The sequence below is a fragment of the Wyeomyia smithii genome, chromosome 3 (assembly GCF_029784165.1).
Source record: "Wyeomyia smithii strain HCP4-BCI-WySm-NY-G18 chromosome 3, ASM2978416v1, whole genome shotgun sequence".
NCBI lineage: Eukaryota > Metazoa > Arthropoda > Insecta > Diptera > Culicidae > Wyeomyia > Wyeomyia smithii.
Genome location: NC_073696.1, coordinates 12,832,358 through 12,852,911, shown reverse-complemented (window position 1 = coordinate 12,852,911; position 20,554 = coordinate 12,832,358). Strand labels below are relative to the sequence as shown.

The 20,554-nt window shown below is 38.0% G+C and overlaps 1 protein-coding gene and 1 long non-coding RNA gene across 7 annotated transcripts in view; one reads left to right on the top strand and one right to left on the bottom strand.

Annotated features, from left to right (window-relative positions):
- Nucleotides 1–20,554, bottom strand: part of LOC129726719 (calcitonin gene-related peptide type 1 receptor) — a 284,829-nt gene that overhangs the window by 86,018 nt on the left and 178,257 nt on the right. The gene's annotated exons all lie outside the window — the stretch shown is intronic.
- Nucleotides 5,504–6,694, top strand: LOC129726721 (uncharacterized). The gene is made up of 3 exons (XR_008728392.1): nucleotides 5,504–5,968; nucleotides 6,029–6,391; nucleotides 6,453–6,694. It is a non-coding gene; the product is annotated as an uncharacterized LOC129726721 (long non-coding RNA).

Below are 20,554 nucleotides of genomic sequence, written 5' to 3'. Positions count from 1 at the left end.
GCATCTAAGCTGTTACCTGAAGTAAAACTCCACATATACGGTGATTTCAACCAACGCAACATTGATTTTATTCCGGACATCGATAACCATAGCATTTTACTTCCTATTATTGGCGAAAATGAAACGCTGCAACTTCTTTTTGATAAAACCTCTAGTCTTGGTCTTAATCAAATAAATCATGTGAAAAATGGACAAAATTGTTATCTAGATCTGTTAATGTCCAACATTAGTGAAGACTTTTGTGTGACGAATTCATTACAACCATTATGGAAGAACGGAGTTTATCATACAGCAATAGAGTTTTCTTTATTTGTGCATGTGAATAAAAGACCTGACGAATATGAATTCGAAGATGTTTTTGACTTTCAGTCAGCAAACTATGATGAATTAAAACATAAACTAAATAGTATCAACTGGCAAGATGTATTGTTTGAAGACGGAAACGTCGATTCAGCTATAGAAAATTTTTATAACATATTATCTGATTTATTTATTAGCGAAATACCGTTGAAAAGAATAAGACGTCATGGCAATTCCAAATACCCAGTCTGGTACAATAGACAAATTAAAAACTTAAAAAACAAAAAAAAGCACATCAAAAATTCAAAACTCATAAAAATCGTGATGCTTTAACAACTTATCTTAACATTTGCGGCGAATTAAACGATGCCATTAGTAACGCGTTTGAAGAGTTCACATTAAAGACTGAGCTTGAAATCAAATCCTGTCCAAAAATTTTTTTCAAATATGTTAAATCAAAGTTAAAATCTGAAATTTTCCTTCAAAAATGCAACTGCATGACAAAGTTGAAGAGAACCCTGCATACATCTCTGATCTATTTGCTGATTTTTTTTTTCAACAAAATTATACAACTTTCTCCGAATCTGATCGTGACTATACATTCTTCACCAACTTTCCTGAGTTTCCCAACTATTTCAATATTGAATATGTCAGCGCACGCGAAATTTAAGATACTTTAAAAGCTCTGGATGCGTCTAAAGGTCCGGGACCAGACGGAATTCCGCCAGCATTCATGAAACATTTAGCTAAAGAGCTAACTTCCCCACTGTTCTTGATTTTCAATATGTCGCTGGAATCCGGTTGCTTCCCGAAATTCTGGAAAAACTCATATCTAGTGCCTGTGTTCAAATCTGGTAAAAAAACCGACATTAGCAACTATCGAGGCATAGCCATTCTTTCCTGTATACCTAAGCTTTTTGAAGCAATAATAAACAAAAAGTTATTCCACCAAATAAAAAATAGAATTACCCCAACGCAACACGGTTTTTTCAAAGGGCGCTCAACAACAACTAACTTACTCGAGTTTATTAACTTCTCTTTGAACGCAATGGATAAAGGTAATTATGTTGAAACCTTATATACTGACTTCAGTGAAGCTTTCGATCGCATTGATATACCCCTGCTTCTCTTCAAGTTACGAAAAATTGGAATTCATCCACAATTACTCAAATGGTTTGAATCGTATTTGACAGATCGTCAACAAACAGTCAAATTTAAAGGTAGAATATCGAAACCTATTCAGGTAACCTCAGGAGTTCCTCAAGGCTCTCACTTGGGCCCTCTACTATTTATATTATTTGTAAACGACATTTCCTTTATTCTAAAACATGTAAAAATTCTTATTTATGCCGACGATATTAAACTTTTCACTGAAATAAAAAACGCTGATGATGTAAATATTTTTCGTAACGAGATAAAATATTTTTACATTTGGTGTAAAAAAAGCCTTCTTCAGCTAAACGTTAAAAAATGTAGTTCGATGGCTTTTGGCAGAAAAAGAAACATGCCAAGCAATATGATTTCCTTAGGAGATCAGGTAGTAGAGAAAAGTGAACGAGTTAGGGACCTAGGAGTCATACTCGACTCAAAATCAACATTCACTGATCACTACAATACAATTATTCATAAGGCTAGTAACATGCTCAGTTTTATAAAACGTTTCTGCTATAATTTCCAAGATCCATACACAATAAAAACACTTTATAATTCCTATGTCAGGTCACTTTTAGAATACTGTAGCATTGTATGGTCTCCGTTTTCTGCAACACATGTAAACAGAATAGAATCAGTGCAAAAACAATTCCTGTTATATGCACTTCGTAATCTACGATGGACGTCATTTCCCCTACCATCATATGACGAACGCTGCAGACTTATTGACATCCAATCATTAAAAGCCCGTCGTGAATTCGCAATGATGTCATTTGTTAACGATATCGTATCTCAACGTGTCGATTCACCCGAAATATTATCAAAACTCAATCTTTATGTACCTTCTAGAAATTTACGTACTCGGACTTTGTTTTCTTTAAATCATCAACGAAACAATTATGCTAAATACGGGCCAATTAATCAAATGATGTTAGTGTATAACCAACACTGTGAAGCAATTGACTTTTCTATGTCGAGAACTAAATTAAAACAATATTTCAACTCAACGCGCAATTTAAATCGATAGAAAACATTCATTGTAATAATCCGTCAAGTGAAGAAATTATTATTCAATGATGTATAAACTCTTTTTTTTTGCTCCCACTAGTATAAATAGCATATAGCATGTAAGTTAGTTTTTAAACATATGTAGTCTACTTTTGTTTGACGAAATAAATAAATAAATAAGTAAAAAGAGTGGTTTTTATTAATTTTTCTTTTTTGGGTCGATTTTAATATACTACACATATAAACAACGTATTTACACATACATACGTACAGGCACACATACACAAACATACATAAATTGTTCAATTCGTCGATCTGAGTAAATTGTTATACAACACATGGCTCTCCGTGCCATTAATTTTGCCTTAAAAGTTAAATGTCTCATATAAAAAATACTCTTTGATCAATATTTTAAAATTTAAGCCACTAATCAAAAATCCACTCGGTAGCATTCTGGGGGAGCACAGTAGCTTTCGTTTGCGTATAAGATCATTAAAATCGGATATTGCGTTCTGTCAGAAAGGAGCGTTAGTATTTTGCGGCACATACATACAGACAACATACATACACACACACACACACACACACACACACATACACACGAACAGACATTGCTCAGTTCGTCGAGCTGAGTCAGATGGTATATACGATTCGGCCCTCTGGATCATGGATCTATTTTGCGTTTTTCGACCGATTTTATAACCTTTGTTTAGTATAACAAAGGTGGAACGCTTCCTCTATTTGGACACCAAACCAACAAGTATTGTCTTATTAAGCTTCTACATTTGGCGACAAGGATCAAGAAGAAAAGGATTTCTTTGGAACATTTTTCAGGAACATTTTTTCGGAAGAACCGTGAAGCAGCAGTAATTCAGTGTTCAGCAGGATGTCAACGGTAAGCATTTAATATCACCGTAAATTATGACTAACATACAAAGAGAAAACTCTGAGTAGGCTTTTGTGTCCAACATTTGATTAGCGTTTGTTTGGCCGTCCCTGGTTGAATTGGAAGTTCAGGTTCTAGAACTAAGAAAAATGGTTCATCGGAAAAAAAGAGTAGAAATTTCATTCAGCGTAAAGAACGTGAAGTTCTAGGGGGCCATTCACATACCACGTGGACAGGTTTTAAACGAACTGAGATCAACGCGCTGCAGAAAACCGGAAATAAGTTCAAAGGCAATTTATCGTGTTCCAGGTGTATGGGAAACCATCTTTCATCAAATCCGGAATGTCCAGCCAGATCATAACGGTGTAATAGATGTACTTAGTTGGGCCATTTTGCACGCTGTTGCCGGGGTATAAAGAAGACATTTCAACAGTCTAAACCGTGTACAAACAACAAACGAATTCAGAAGCCAATCGATCGACGTAATTATGGAAACCTTGGAGATCAAAAGCCTAAGTTTCCCTTACAAACGACGACGTTACCAAGAATTAAGAGATTCGAGAGCTCTTTCATCTAAGCGGAAAGCGTACAACAATCGCAGCAGTTGGTGGAGTACATCTTCGCTTTATTATCGATACGGAAGCCAATGAGGATGGTCTTAGTATGAAGATTGGAATACTTTAAAACGAGTTGGAATCGAAGCTTACGAAATTACGCTTACGGAAGGGTAGCGATGAGATTTTCCAAGCTTACGGATCAAGGAATCCATTGACAGTACTGGGAGAAGTCGATGTACTTATTTCAGTTAATGACAAGTCATACAGAACAACATTTTTCGTGATAAAAAATGGAAAACATTCACTTCTTCCGGACGGAGTGCAGAACGTCTAGGAGTGGTGAAGTTTTTGCGATCTGTTAGTAATGAAGCCTCCCCAGCTGGTCTCGAGGTACGATGCTGGCCTAACAAGCCAGTCGTCGTAGGTTCGAGTCCTGACTCGGGAGAGACTGTTAGTGTCAGTAGGATCGTAGCGCTAGCCCCGCAATTATCCTGTACACTTAACGGTTGGCTGCGAAGTCTGTGTATAGTAAACAGAAGGTCAAGTTCCTAATCGGAATTTAGCACCAAGGCTTTGCTTTTTAGTAATGAAGCATTTCCAGTCATAAAAGGTAATAGTTTCTAAATTTTTTATTCAGTTCATAACTTAATGAACTAATACATTATTTTAATACTAGACATGTGCGTTTCTATCAAAATTGATAAATCAATACCGCCTGTTAGACAAAGCTATAGGCGCATTCCAATTCCGTTGGAAGAAATAACCATGCTCAAACTTAAAGAACTAGAGTCTCAAGATATAATTGAACGGGTAAACATGGCATCAGAATTAGTTTCCCCAATGCTCGTTAAGCGAAAAGTTTAAACGAAGTCAGAATTATTATTGATCTTCGTGAAGCAAGTAAGGCCATAATAACAGAAGTACATCCATTACCTGCCCTGGAACAAACGACAGCTAGATTACGAGGTAGTAAAGTCTTTGCCGAATTCGATATTAAACAAGCATTTCACCAACTTTTATTGAGAGAAGATTGCCGATATATAACAACGTTTATATCGCCATTAGGATTGATCAGATATAAGCGAATAGTATGGATTATCAGCAGCACCAGAACTTTTTCAAAAGTCTAGTCTAGTCTAGTCTATACTAACACAGCCAGTATAGGGTATAACTGCCTTTAGTGGACCACTTAATAGTGTAGCTGCAAATTTTGCAAGAATAAGTGTAAATATCTCAACTGAATTAAGTATTTAATTATGTATAAACATGAAGTAACATGTTTTCTATCTTTTCTGCATTGAAAACAACAAGATGATACCTATAATTCCTTATAATGAAAGAAATAAATCATCGCTGCAGCTTCCTTTAATAAGCCACCGTTTCCTAATTTGGACCACAACAATTTCCTAATTTGAGCCAGGTCTACTTGAATAATTTTCTAATCCACTGTAAAACAAGTAGGGTATTTTGCCAATTGTTGCCAACCACCCAATTATTGCACACTTCACACTTTTTGTAACTATTATCAGCGGTTAATTTGGTTATATGTTATTTCTTTATTATATCGCCCGCAGAATTTTATAACCTGTTGAATATTATAAGTGTTTTTGTAATTCAAAGTAATTTTTTAAACTTTATAATAATTTTTTTCACAGGTGTCCCAGTTTCGCTGTTGCGAAGCGATTTTCTTATCTTCATACTTGAAAAAGTAGATGTTTATAATAAGCGTTTATCGATCGTTAAATACAAACACACAGGTTCTATGGCTTCCAGATAATCGGTAAAGCTTACCTATTCTTAACAGCTCATTAAAAATCTGTCTATATGCTAGAAAAGATAGATAAACTCACAAGTTTAATAATTGGAACGAAGAGCGACAGTTTTTCCAATTTTATTGCACACTCCTAACCTCTTTTTTCTGCATCGGGCATTTGACAGTTCGCTCCTCTGCGGTGTTGTTTTTGTTTATCTATGCAAGCGGTAGGAGCCGTAGCTTTTCGTACCGCAGTTTATCCTGTTTTTCACCGATTCTCACGAGGTTACCAGGTCAATAATGGATATAAAGGTTACTCTAAAGCATAATTAAGTGATTTTGCTAATATTCATACCATATTATTGATTACAGCGAAGATTCCGAAACCCAGCATTTCAGCTCCCCTTCCAGTGAAAAGTTGTAAAAAGTACACGGAAGACTCTCTTCGACGGGCTGCTGTCGCCGTGAAATCCAATGCAATGACGTTGGGGCTGGCATTCAAATGCTTCGGAGTGCCGAAATCTACAATTAAGTTTCGATTGAGTCAAAAATGAACGAGAAAATTTCCGGTCTGCAAACTATGCTCACGACTGAAGAGGAATCGAAGCTTGTAACTTGGCTGCAGGAAATGGAGTGTCGTGGTTTTCCCCTGTACGAAGCATACCCTTATTTCGAGGGTTAAAGCCTTCTTGGGCAGAAGCCCGCGTGACTCTTTGTTCAAAAATAACACACCAGGTAAGTACCATAAAAATTATCGAGCAAGTGCCAAACCTAACCTAAAATTTGATTTGCGTAGGTTACAAATGGTTGCAACTTTTCCTTGGCCGTCACAAACAGCCAGCTTTTCGAACTCCGGAGAGCATTTCTATGTCCAGCGTGACCTTACGTGAATTGGACCTTCGGAGCTGGTTTGAACACATTCGTAATTACGCGACGGATCATAAAATCGAGGATATTTTCAAAGACCCGCGACGTGTTCTTAATGACGATGAAACTTCGTTTGTTTTCGATCCCATCACAAGAGCTGTTGTTGCATCCAAAGGAAATCGGAATGTTTATTTGGTCCAGAAAGCAGATCCCAAAAAGAACGTAACGGTAAAAAAATCCATGACGGACGATTAGCAAGAGTGTCTGCTTACAAACGAAAACATCATCATATGATTTTTTTTGCACTGGTTATTTTGATTGTTCAGAAGATTCACAAAATAAAAATGTGTTAACGAGAATATAAATAAATGAGCATAACGCTTCAATGAGAATATCAATGTTTAAACTTATTAACCCTGGATGGTCCACGTGGTACATGGATAGCCCCATACCATTACACGACGTGTTTACATATTGCAAATAAAACAATTGTTAGCAACTTAATGACTAAAACAATGAGAAAAAGCCAATACAAAAAGCTGTGCAACAATTGGACATCGAGTGTGCAATAATAAGATTTAAAGGTTATTCTGCTGTGCAACAATTGGGTGAAGAGGTGCTACACAAAGACCGTGTTGAGTGCAGATTTTTTGACGAATTTCATACAAATTGTTCTGGGAAATAATTTTGTATTGGTCTATGCGCATAGTAAACGTATTCACCAGCAAAAATATGCTTCCACTTTTCCAAAATCAGCAAAATCTTTTAAACGAATGCTTAGCTGTGCAACTTATCCTAGTTGTGAACAATTGCACAATGCTGCAGATTGCTTCGAATTATAAAGGACCATCCATAGACCATGTGGCCGTTTTTTACTCGCTTTGTAGTCAATCCTCCAAAGTTATTCTGAATATTTCGAACGAACCTTGAAAGACGAGGATTTTCTGAGATGAATCTTGCAACTGTAGACTGCCGCAGCCGCTCTTTTGAAATGGGGAATCCTTTACAATGCAGCAGGTTTTCTTTTTCGTGGTTTTCCTGACGACTTCCTGCTTGCACGGAACATTACGGTGGATCGTGGAAGCTTCTCTAATCGAAACACCACTTTTTATTGCTTGGAGACACTCAGTAACAGCTGCTTCAGTATATTTTTCACCAATTTTTGGCGGTTTTCGCAATTTAGCTGCAACTTGTTACAATAACACGATCATAACACATCAATGGTAACTATGATTCGCTGTGTTACTACGATGTAAATAATAGTTTAGGTACTCAGCGAGACAGCGTGCTGATCGCTCTCATTCGAAATGAAGCATGTCAAAATAAGGAAAACAGTACTTCTTTTACCATACATTGGACCACTAATTTTTTCTCAAATTTTAAGTGTTTTTCTAGTGAAATTGATTGCTTATCTTTTGAAAACACTATTATTCTACCCGTTCATCAAAAAACGTCACGAACCATGGCAAATCGGGTAGCATCAGGTTAAAGATATTTTTCACAGCTTTAATTTAGAATATTATAGTAAACGTCTGTTGCACAATTCTCGTGAAAAACATTATTGACATTGTCAAAAAACCTATCAAAATAAGTATATTTATCATGTGTCATTTGGTGAAAGGTGTTCAGGTGGTCCACTAAAGGAAGTGGTCTATATTAAGCAGATCTACCCTATGAAAGGATCCTGGGAAATGATATCCACCATTTAAAAAAAAAAATATTTCCATACATTTTTCTTGTCAACGGCCAGGCCTACTGTGTAGCGCAATATGATAAAATATAATCTAATCCGTACCAACCGATCCGTATGTAATAAGTAATATAATTTGTTGGAAGTGACAAAGCTAAGAAAGTACACTCCTTTGTTGACCAATTTCCTGGGATGGAACATAGGTATTTCTCCCTTATGTTCGGGTTTTGAAATCAAGGATATAGCGCCTTTACTCGCTTCAACTGTTACAGTTGGAACTTGAGTACTAACTCTAGTCCTAGCATTTTAGCTTATGGTTAAAGCGCCATTACTCGCTCTCTGAAAGGAATATGAATTAGGAAATCAATTTGAGTTCCATATATTCTAATAATTTGTCTATATCTCCCTCGCTTGTGAACGATCACATGTTCTTTGTCGACGTTCGGCCTTGCCGGACCCAAACTGCCACTGAAATGGAAACCAAAAATGTTTTGACCTTGAACGCCCGCAGTGACAGCGACGAAATGATGGTGGCCATCCTTTTTGATTTCTAAATTTTTCACTGATGTCACTGTCAATTTTCCCGTTGCGGCTTTTGTTCCAAAACAACTCGACTCCGATCCAGATATACTACACGCAAAACTTTTCCTTATTACTTTAGAAGCAATAGCGCAAAATTGCCTTTTAGGTAACAAATCCATTACTCAAAAGGCAATAAAATTCTTCCACAGTCAAGCAACAACACATACTGTCATATATTAAGCACGTGCTACAGTAGTACGGCTATCTAATAATAGTCGTTTCAACCACATGCAAATTTTTTTCTGTCGAAAAATGCTCCCTTTCCGTCTCAAGTCAAAAAAAAAAAAAATCACTGTCGCATATGTTTCACATGTTAGGCCTCTGCTAGGCTGAATACCAACGCGAGCGATATGGGGCGAGATTTTTGCCGTAGGTTAATGAACAGCCGTAAGTAGAGCTGTTCATTAACCTACGGCAAAAATCTCGCCCCATCACTCGTGTTGGCGTTCAGCCTGGCAGAGGCCTTACAAGTTTCTTCAATCTCCAATTCATCCGGTGTGCGTGTATTAGTTCGCTCGTTGTATGCATACGGAGTAGCGAAAAAATATGACAAGAGCTGCCAAGCTGCATTTTCCCCATCATAGAGTATGCAAATTTCGATGATTTTAAAGACTTGAAATGCGCCTTAAAATGACATCACGATCTATAAACTGCGTTAGAGAAAAACAAAAACATTCGCTTTCTTGCAAGCTATCTACAGCACATAATCATTGGTTCATGGAAACTCATTTGGACCTGTTTGAAAATACAAAACTTGTGCCCATCCAGAACAATATTCGCAACTTCGGCAACTCTGGTCAGACATTATTACATATTTCCATTTCAAGTAAACACTGGGGGACGGAACGAAAGTGTTTCTAATTAGACATTTGAGGTTGACGGTTGAGATTCTGATTATGTGTGGATGAAGAGGAAAAAAATGAACCAGATCGTTGCATCAATACAAATGCAGCGAGTGAAGTCTTGCTAACACATGCATTGCGGTGCTTGGCTGTATGTTCTCCTGTAGAAACACATACAAGCGTGTGGCCGTCATAATTTTCATTACTTTTTGTTTGTTACTTTTTGTGTATAATGCGCAGTCATAAGACACAAAAAGTAATAAAAAATTGCCCTAAAGTAATAAAATATTCCCCGTTTGCGTTGGGTGTACCAAACGCTAGTAGGGCTCTGATGCTACCACGTACGCCTGTTTCTACTATTCCGCTGAAGCTTTGAAGGACATTATGCCGGTTCGATCTGGGTTGGTATTTTTTCTATTCCTGAATCACTTTAATGACACCTAAGTACGTAACAATTAGAAAGCCACAAGGAACATAATTTTCGAACTTTTTCAAAAGTACATGGAAACTATTTTGGCAGATTTTTCATGGCTTGTGGTTTTTATCGACGATATTTTAATTCACGCACCGGATGAGAAAACGTTAGTAATTAGAATAAACCAGGTAAAAAATGTTTTGCTGGTAAATGTCCATGTTTTGCTAGATTCGGATACCCTGATGAATTTATACGCGGTAACGGGCCTTCTTTTGGATCAGATGAATTTGCTAACTTTTGCAAAGCTTTTGGAATAACTCTGAAACATTCGATTCCATATGCTCCATTCCAAAATGGTTTAGTAGAACGGTACAATAGGACTTTACTCAAGACCGTAAAAATAAGTGTAGCAATGGGCATCCAGTCTCTGCCCTGTATGATTTTCTGCTAGCATATCGTAACACTTCTCATGTCAATACTAATTTAACACCTGCTACGCTTTTATTCGGACGAAATTCGAGATACAAAGTGCCTGATATCGTGATCAATGGCAAACAAGAAGTAGTTACAGCGACAGGCAAAAATAAAAAAGAGAGAGGAAAGAAATCTGGGGATCAAAAGAGAAGAGCAAAATACTCTACAGCGGAAGTCGGAGATCATGTGATAGTGAAAAATGTGGTTAATAGGAATAAGCGCACTCCTACATTTGATCCGCTACCTCATGTGGTACCGTCTGCCGGGGTGAGATTGTGCCAAAAAAGGATACTTTTTTGTTCCTTAGCTTGTAATGTACACATTTAGGCAATGAGTTTGATCCAAATCACGTCAATGAACACTTAAATGTTCAGTTAACGACTGTCGCAAATATGGTTAAGTTACAATAAATTATAATTTTGCTAAAATTAAATGAACTTTGGCCTAATCTCCCCTTCTATGGGGTGAGATTGTGCCAAAAATAAAAAGTTGAATTTCATACCTGTTAAATGAGTAGTAGTGTATCTACGAGTAACATGATAAAACAGTAAGTATAGGGATGACCATAAACAACGTGGACTATTAAGGGGCTGCAGGGGGTTGACCAGTAACTACATTTCATGTGAATTATAGAAAAATGCATGACTGGATCAAATCGATATCTGGAGTAACTAGTTATGAGAACCTGGCTTATGGACAGTCTCTATATACATAGTGGCGTCTCTAGGTAGCTTAGAAAGGGAAAACGTTAAGACATAAAGCCTGAGAAGACTTTCCGTTTCAATTATTATGTGACATTGACCACTATATATTTCATTGGAGATCTCAAAACCGCTGGAAACGTACCCACAACCCTCCTTCCTCGCTTTAAAAGTCATCAGTTTATATAGAATAAGTGTACAGAATTTTGTTACATTCCATAAGTAATTTACAATGACTGATACATTGTAAATTTCAATCTAACAGTTGTTAGCTTACTGTTCTCAAGCTTTTAGTCATTATTTCAAATAATACCAAAGCTAGACAACACACCCCATGTAAACAAAACAAGTGTTTTGGTGTACAGTCAGGTTTTTTTTTTTCGCGGGGGATACGTACCTCATTAAAAAAAAACCGCGTTAATTCAAAAATCCGCGTAAAAGAAAACCGCGCTAATTCAAAAATCCGCGTAAAAAAAACCGCGCCAATTCAAAAATCCGCGTAGAAAAACCACATTTTTTTTTAAATCCGCGTAAAGTAGTCCAGCAAGAAGGGCTTTAGAAAAAACCCGAGACGCTCTAGAACCAGTATTTAAAATTGTCCTCTTTGACGGTCATTCCGGATCTTTCGGTGGGCGGAGGGTATTTTTTGGACTAAGTCCTTTACAAGATAAACACCTAAACGTTTCTGGTTCCAAACCCACGTTAATTCGGAAATTCGCGAATTTTTTTTTGAATTAGCGCGGTATCGCGTAAAAAAAACTTAATTTAAAAAATCCGCGTAAAAAAAACCGCGTTAATTCAAAAATCCGCGTAAAAACCGCGTTAATTCAAAAATCCACGTAAAAAAACCTCGAAAAAAAATCCGCGTATAAAAAAACCGCGTAAAAAAAACCTGACTGTATACTGATATAATTTTGTTGTGAATGTGAATTCCGCAAACTGTACCGTTCATTATAGCTTGGCACAATCTCACCCCATAAGGGCTCGAAAAGTGTACAGTTTGGAAAAACATTATTTTCTGAGCCGGCACAGGTTCAATGCATAATATTTCGTCAAAACATTGGAGACGACATCCTAACGTACCAACCGAGCAGTAAGTTGATGTAATTTCTTGATCGGGTTGGTTTGCCTGGGACATTTTTGGATAACGTTATTTGCGCATGTTTTTCACCCTGTACTTTGAAACATTATTTAAGTGAAACAGTTCACTGATATTATATATATTCCATTTGCAGTTGTGAATAAATATGTCACGTTTCATAATGTATTGAATTTGAGCTATTAGGTTCTAGTAATCTCAAGTAATTTAACATACAAACATTTCCCGTTTTGGCTTAATCTCACCCCGGCAGACGGTACTCAAGAAAAGTGGAACTCGCCTCACTTTGAAAAACCCCTTCACCAGGGGAGAATTCGATCGTCACGCTAACCATGTTGAGATACTTATTTCCAGCAGTCCATTCAACATCTTACAGCATGAAGATAGTTCATTAGATGACCTAACAGAACCGATTACTTCTACAGCAGATGCAAATGGTCCGGAGTTTGAAACTTCATTGGGACCAATACGACATCGCCATGTACGGAAACATCAGACGCCAGGATATCCGAAAGATTATGTTACGTAATTGCATTGAAATAATTTTGATTATAAATAGTTTTCAAATTTACATTATAGGAGAGATGTAGTAGAATGTTGAGCATAGCAACCCGTTTAGAAAATAAAAGCATTCTGTATTTGGACACCAAACCAACAAGTATTGTTCTATTAAGCTTCTACAGAGCATAATATTTACAAAATTATATTATTATTCAAAATCTGACGAACAAATCATGTTTGTAACTTGATTTTGGAAACAAAAAGTATTCAAAAACTTTCATCCTACTTCTATTATCATTTCCACTAACCACGAATTTCCGCAGCGCCACGTGAAACTGAAAAAAAAACAAATGAAGCCAGAAACAAGGTTAATGATAATTACATCCGGAAATTTAGAGTATTTCAGCAGAAAGCTTCCACTCCAACCACTCCAGTGTGGCAATATCCGGCGTCATCTTCTTTTCATCAGCTTTCGCAATAATTGCCACTTCTAACCTTATTAGCATGGGACCGAGCTGGCCCTAATTCACGGCACCACCGCCGCCGTCGGGAAAATTAGATACCATTAATTCCGAGTCGTACGCACACATTTACAAGCCTCACCTTTCTTCCAGTAGAGTCAGCCCAACAACAGGGCGGCTAAGTTTTGGGGATGCGGGTAGCGCGAGATCGGCTCCGTAATTGTCTAGCGCTTGTCCGCTTCTGGTTTGTGGTGCTAATTAGGAGTACAGTCCCGCCGTGTCCTCCATGTTGATAACCTATGCGTTACGCGGGTACCGGAAATTGTTTCCGGATGACGGCAGTAGTTCCACCGAGGAACACGAGTATGGAAATTATCTTTGCGGGTTGTTGACCGAATATCGGTAACAATTTGGGCACGGGATTCTCGATAACTGAAACAAACGCTTTAAAGTGTGCTTATCAAGATAATGATGTTCACGCTTCAACACCCTAATTGGAATTGCCTAGCAGCTCATTCAGCTGCCCTCATTATCGTTATCGTTTTATGATTAATGTTTCGAGTGGAATCCGACCGAAGTCTGGAGTTGGAAGAAGCAGGTTCTTTCAAACTTTGACTGGAGGATAAACGGATAAATGTGTCCCAATTAATTAATCCTTTCGGAAAGTATAATATCCAACGATTCTGTCCGCCTGTCAAAAGCAGATGGTCCAACCTATGTTTAGTTGTTGTTAAAACCAGACCTGATAAATGCTTATTAATGTTCATTGCGGGTTTTCCGTTAATTTCATTATATCTACCCGAGCCAGTGGCGACGGATCATCATTATTGCAGACTAATTTGATTGTTGTGCTGCCTGTCGGAAAAACTAGCACGATGACTCGACTAAATGCCGCTGATGTGCTGTTCCCATTGATGGCTTGCGGTTACTGTGTGAGATGATGGTCAGTGTATGAACTTCACATGTTGTATTGTGTTATTACAAAGCGTTGTAAATTATTTGAGCTACTTTTTGTATGCATCAAGCCTGGCCTGTAATGCGAGCTTATAAACTGCGGTAAGACTGTAAATATGCAGTCAACGAAAAACATGGATTTTCAATAAATTAATTTACCCACCTCAAGGGCTATTGTTGTTGCCGCACATTTCCATGAGAGATTTTTAAAAATGATGTACGATACCATGATTGGATTGCTCTCAACTATGTGGATTTTACTAACCGAAGCACCGGTGATCGTTTAAAGACTTTTTTTTGATTCCATATTAGAGCCACTCAACTTAATCCGATTTCACTAAACCATACAGTTTGCAGGCTCTTCTAAAATATTGGATATCAACAGCAGTTATCTTTCCACTTTAGTTTACACTTCTCTTTTCATTCTATCACTTCTCACATCTGTAAGCAGACCGTTTCTGCTTGAAGCCTTTTTCAGTGCTTGTTTTTCGTTCTTCTAGAGGCCGAAAAACGTATCTGCTTCTTAATGTGAAAAGGGGTAGAAGGGATGCACCATATTATATTCCATCAAAACTCTTGGGAAAATTATTGATTTAAAAATAAACAAGGCAACTCTTCCAAAGCGATTGCCTTTGCTTGGGAAAATAATTCAAATCCAACCCCAAAAATCAACTCACAAGACTATTTACAAATCAAACATTCGCCGACCGTTCAAACAGGTTCGCCTGCCAAACAGAGTCTGATTGATCTTCGCCACTCCTCGTCAAAAACGGGGTTTATTTTGGGCAGTGGAAATTCGCCACCCTGAGAATACCCGGCTTTCCCGGTTTTGGCGGAGGGGAAAGGTGAGGTTTGAAACAACAAGTTAAGTACGCTGAGCGGTGAGTAATAAGCTCAAAAGCGGTTTATGACTTCTACACGGGGTTTTACGACCGGAACAAACCCGAAGATGGTTAGCAGACTTCGTCGACTGCTTCTGCCTGGTGGATAAAGATAGCAGTGGAAAGATAATTTAAAAAGTGACTTCACCCATGTAATGTGCATCATTTTGTCTGGTCTTTCCTGGCAAACGTTAGCAACTACGAAAAGCTGAAATAATTTTCTTTCAAGTGCGCGGATGAAAAAGGTCAACATTTCTCCGTACAGATTTTATCCTCGGCGGTATTTCAGTTCATTCAATTGCTATGGTATTTGTTCATGGTAAAAACTGACCCATTTTATTTTTATCCGCACGTGTGGACATGAGCGACATAATCCATCGTGTCAGATGTCCAATCATTTGGTCTGCTACTGGTTCCGGCGTTGATATTTCAATTTATTTTCATCTCCTTCCGACGCAAGGCGGAGAATAAAATTTTGTTTTTCTGATATCTGCTGTCATCACAGCAATTTTGTGTCGAAAGTCCGGAAAACGAACAATCCTAGAATGATTCATTGTGCTTGCTTATCGAATCAACCGGTCATGGTGTTTCATCTAATAGTATCTCGTGGCGTTCAGGCCCTACCATGTGCTGCCGACTACTGTCAATTCGGGTGAATGGATTCAATTTCCGGCTGTCACATCGTTAAACCGAATAGTGAAAGCTTCAAATTTATCCAATTTTAAAATTATACAAACAAACATCCAAAAAGTAGACTGCAAACAGAATTTTTCTGCCGAAACACACCGTTTATGGGCCATATTTGTGTGGAGCGAGCGGTGCAACGGACAAATGTCACAAAGCGTCGCCGGCAGGAAATGTGTCACGCGCGGCGCTTGTGACGATATGATTGCACCTGAAACGTTCCATCTTCTTCCACGTCGATGCCTCTGAAGTGTATACGTACAGATTCGCAAACAATTGATCGTTTCGTGTCGGCGTTGTTGGAGAGAAGTGCAAACCTTGTCCGGAACAAATCCATGGGAAACCATGTCCAATGGGGGGGTTCTAGTGTAGTTTCTCAACTGTGTTGAGCTACGAATGCGACGTTTACGCCCACAAGGGCCTGATTCGGTACGCTTATAGAGGCGGTTCCATTTCTGTGGTCTGCTATTTATAAGTTGACAATAGCGAAAGCATGTCACGGTGTTATCGTTTTCTAATACCCAAGGTCGCTTTTTACGCGGTTTTTATTACGCGGCTTTTTTTTACGCGGATTACGGAATTTACGCAGTATTTTTTTGCGCGGATTTCGGTTTCTCTTCACTCGGATTGCAGAATTAATGCGGTTCTTTTTACGCGGATTCCGGAATTTACGCGGTTTTTTTACGCGGGTTCCGGAATTTACGCGGTTTTTTTTACTCGGATTCCGGAATTTACGCGGCACGTATCCCCCGCGTAAAAAGTTACTTTAGTGTATATAAATATATATATTTTCATAGTGCATATACACGCAAACTTTGAATGGTGCGTACAATTGATTAATAATATTAAAACCTGTACAACGAATGAGTGTTGGACATAACACATTTGACGCTCTAGCTAATTTTGAATGATTTAGGCTGCTTCTAACCACTACATTTATAAAGTATAAACTGGTGTCTAGTAGGCTGGTATCGTAAAAGCAGTGCAGCCAGCAATCAATACTGATAAGCTGAGTACTGACTAAATGGGTGAAAATATGAAGGGGTAATATCCACCAAATGCTCGAAAAAATAGGGCTTTTTCATGTTTTTTATTTCAAAATGATATTTGAGATGTAAGGTATATAAATAATATATCGTTGGATTAAGCAACTCTTGGAGAATAGAAATAAAAAATTCATTGCTACTTTTTGTACAAAATGGCGGTTGCCGTGAATCGTTTTTTTTAAAGTTCTTTCGCGGCGAGCAGTAGAAGTCGTGCCCAACTCCACCTATAACCAAAACAATTTTTTTTCATTATCTACACAAGTATCGCTAGTTAAGTACAAATGATTATATTTTAAGAATTTTTCTTCGCAAAATGGCAACGGTTTTGGAAAAAAATGATTTCGACAAAAAAATCGACTTTAATTGTTTATAACTTTTGTTGTTGTTAATCAATCGCTAAAATCGTGAGTATTTCACTAGATAATCTAATTTATTTATTTATTTATTTAATTTATCACTATCGTCAACGTCATAATGTAAAACAAGCAGATCTTGCTACTCGACTGGAGAAACAACTGGAACGCTCACTAAATTCGAATAAATCTTCAGCAGAAGTAAATACACGTATCATTGAAGACATAGGGGCATTAAATCCAAACGCTGTGCGATGAAACCATGTTTTGGAGAAGAGTAGCAGTCATTAAAGCACGCGATGGAACACGAAAATCAAGTAAAGATAGTAGTTTGGTACAGTCTACTTCATTGTTCAGGAGCTTAGCGACAAATGATGCCTGCTGAATCTTCCGTCGTCAAGCTAGGGTGTCAAGATTGATTAGCTTGCAGCGATCACCGTATGGAGGCAAGTTCTGTGGGTCACGCCAAAGTAGTTTTCTCAAAGCAATTCGGACAAATCTCTTTTGCACTCTTTCAATTCGTAAACTCCAGGTCAGTTTATGTGGAAGTCAAATTAGTGAAGCATTCTCTAAGATAGGTCGCACTAAAGAGCAATACAGAGCTTTCAAGCAATACGGATCATTAAAATCTTTAGCTTTTTTGGTTATAAACCCCAGCTGACGATTAGCCTTAGCAATGACGGCCGATCGATGACTAGCAAAGGAGAGTTCTTATCCATTGTCACACCCAAGTCATTCATCTCTTCAACTCTGTTGAGCACGACTGCATCGATGTGGTAGTTAAACATTATAGGCTGCGAGTTCCGTTGAAATGTCATTACAGAGCATTTAGGGATGCTGACAATCAGCTTATTACGATGGCACTTCTACAAGCATATCCAATAACTGCTGCAAACGATGACAATCTTCTATGGACTTCACGACGAAATGTAGTTTTAGGTCATCCGCATATATAAGCTTACATCCATCACCAAGCAAAATACTAACATAATTTCAAAATATTGTAAAAAGCAGCGGTCCCAAGCTACTTCCTTGAGGTACACAACTCAAGTTAACAAACGGAGTTGAGCCGCACGCTCTCAATTTCACCCGAAGTGATCGATCACACAGGTATGAACTAAGCCATGCAACTAAGCTGTCAGAGGCACCAAGCAGGTTAATTTTGCGCAATAGTATATGATGGTCAATTCTGTAAAATGCGGCTTTCAAATCCGTATAAACCACGTCCACTTGGCATTTTGCTTCCAGTTGTGTAAAACAAGTATGCGTAAATTCCAATAAATTCGTAGTAACTGAACGTCCAGGCATAAAACCATGCTGGTCTGTAGAGATATAGCACTTCATTCCAGCTAGAAGACTTCGATTGACAATAATTTCAAATAATTTCGATGCTACCGAGAGATTTGTAATTCCACGGTAGTTACGGATATTACTTTTATCTCCACTTTTAAACACTGCAACCAGAAATGATAGTTTCCATATTTTCGGGAACTTACGCTGTTTGAATGAGCTATTAAAAATAAGGCAGAGTGGAAAAACTAATGCGGAAATACATCGACGGAACACAAAGGCTGAAATCCTATCAGGTCCAGGAGAAAATGAATTTTTGAGCTTATTGTTCGCAGCAGTAATCATCGATTGCGTAATCTGGAACGTGTCTAAATTAATAATATCCGCGGGAACATCAACCACAGCTTGTCCAACCTCGTGATCAGAAGCGATGTTCGGTGCAAACACAGAAGCGGAGAATTTAGCAAACTGTTCACATGAATTCGATTCTTCGTCGTCAAGAAATGTGGAATGGCAGAATTATTCCTTTCTGAATTAACAAAATTCCAGAGGGACTTGGGATTACGCTTTAAATTTAATTGAAATTTCAACACATACGATTTGTACAAGCTCCTGTTCAATTTCCGATAAGCATCGCAAAAAGAACGAAAAGCATTTTTCGATTCAGATGACGCATTCGTTTCAGCTTTCTGTTTCAGTGACAGAGGGGGCCTACGAACAGGCACTTTGAGTAACAGCCAATCTGAAATATGCCTGGAAAAGCTTTCAGCCATATCATCCACGTCATTCGAAGAGAGTATTGTGGTCCAATCAGAGTTGAACAAGTATTCCAGTAGTGCCTCAAAGGCGATTTTCCGAAAATTGAGAACAGGTTCCGGTTCCGCATCTCAGCATCGATATCAGCTGGGCCAGCTGATGCAGGGACAGCGGATACCAATGGCAGCGTATAGCGGCCACAATTGTGGCATGGCTACGAATAGCGTAGCAGCTGCAGCGGGTATATCTGACCATGAAGCATTTATGCTATATGTAATTGAATGAAAATCGCAATTGCAGTAATCTGCCTTTTTCAAGGCTACTAAATGTTTTTGGAAGAGCATAATGGATGGTTATAGATAAACTGCAACTAAGGTTTGATGCTGGTGCAAATGTATAGCAGTGTGATGTTTATTACGATTTGTTGATACTGTGCATAACAAGCGGTATATACGAAACAAATCCGATTTCAAACAGAAAAGTTCGGCACGTTCTGCTTTCGATGCTGAGTCTGTTTTAGAAAATTCACAACACTTCATTAATGAGGATGTGACGCCTTGAAAAAGACGGTTATGGTTAGACATCACAGCAAAATTTCGACCTTCATACTCATGTCTACCATCGGCAATGTCAAACACGCAACAATTTGCTTCCATGCGACACGGGGACGGGAACATTTTTTTCTTCCAAGCCGCACAACACGACACAATACATATTATTTTGTTGCCTTAATGAAAGCTTTATCGGTCCGGCCTTAATGAAAGCTTCATCTGTAGGAACTGAAAATAAAGGTGGGTCCAGAAAGAATGAGATGTATTTTTCGTACATGAGTATTACGACATACGAAATAAAAATTTACGAACGTTGTAGAATGGTATAACTGGAAATAATTAAGTTACACATATTTTTCCAGTTATATCATTCCACAACGTTCGAAAAGTTTGTTATGTCAGAGCGAATATCGCACGCTATCTGACCATGAAGCATTTATGCAATAATTGTATGAAAATTGCGATTGCAGCAATCGGACTTTTTTAAGGCTACTAAATGTATTTGGAAGAGCATAATGAATGGGTATCAATAAACTGCAACTGAGGTTTGATGCTGCTGCAAATGCACAGCAGTGTGATGTATATTACGATTTGTTGATACTGTGCTTAACAAGCGGTATACACGAAACAAATCCGATTTCAAAATGACTGACACGCAAGCAGTCGGGTTATCTTTCTTGTAAAAGTGTCTACTTCAACCTTGCGGTCGTGACTTTGCACACAACCCTCCTGTGATTTTTTACCTTTAGTC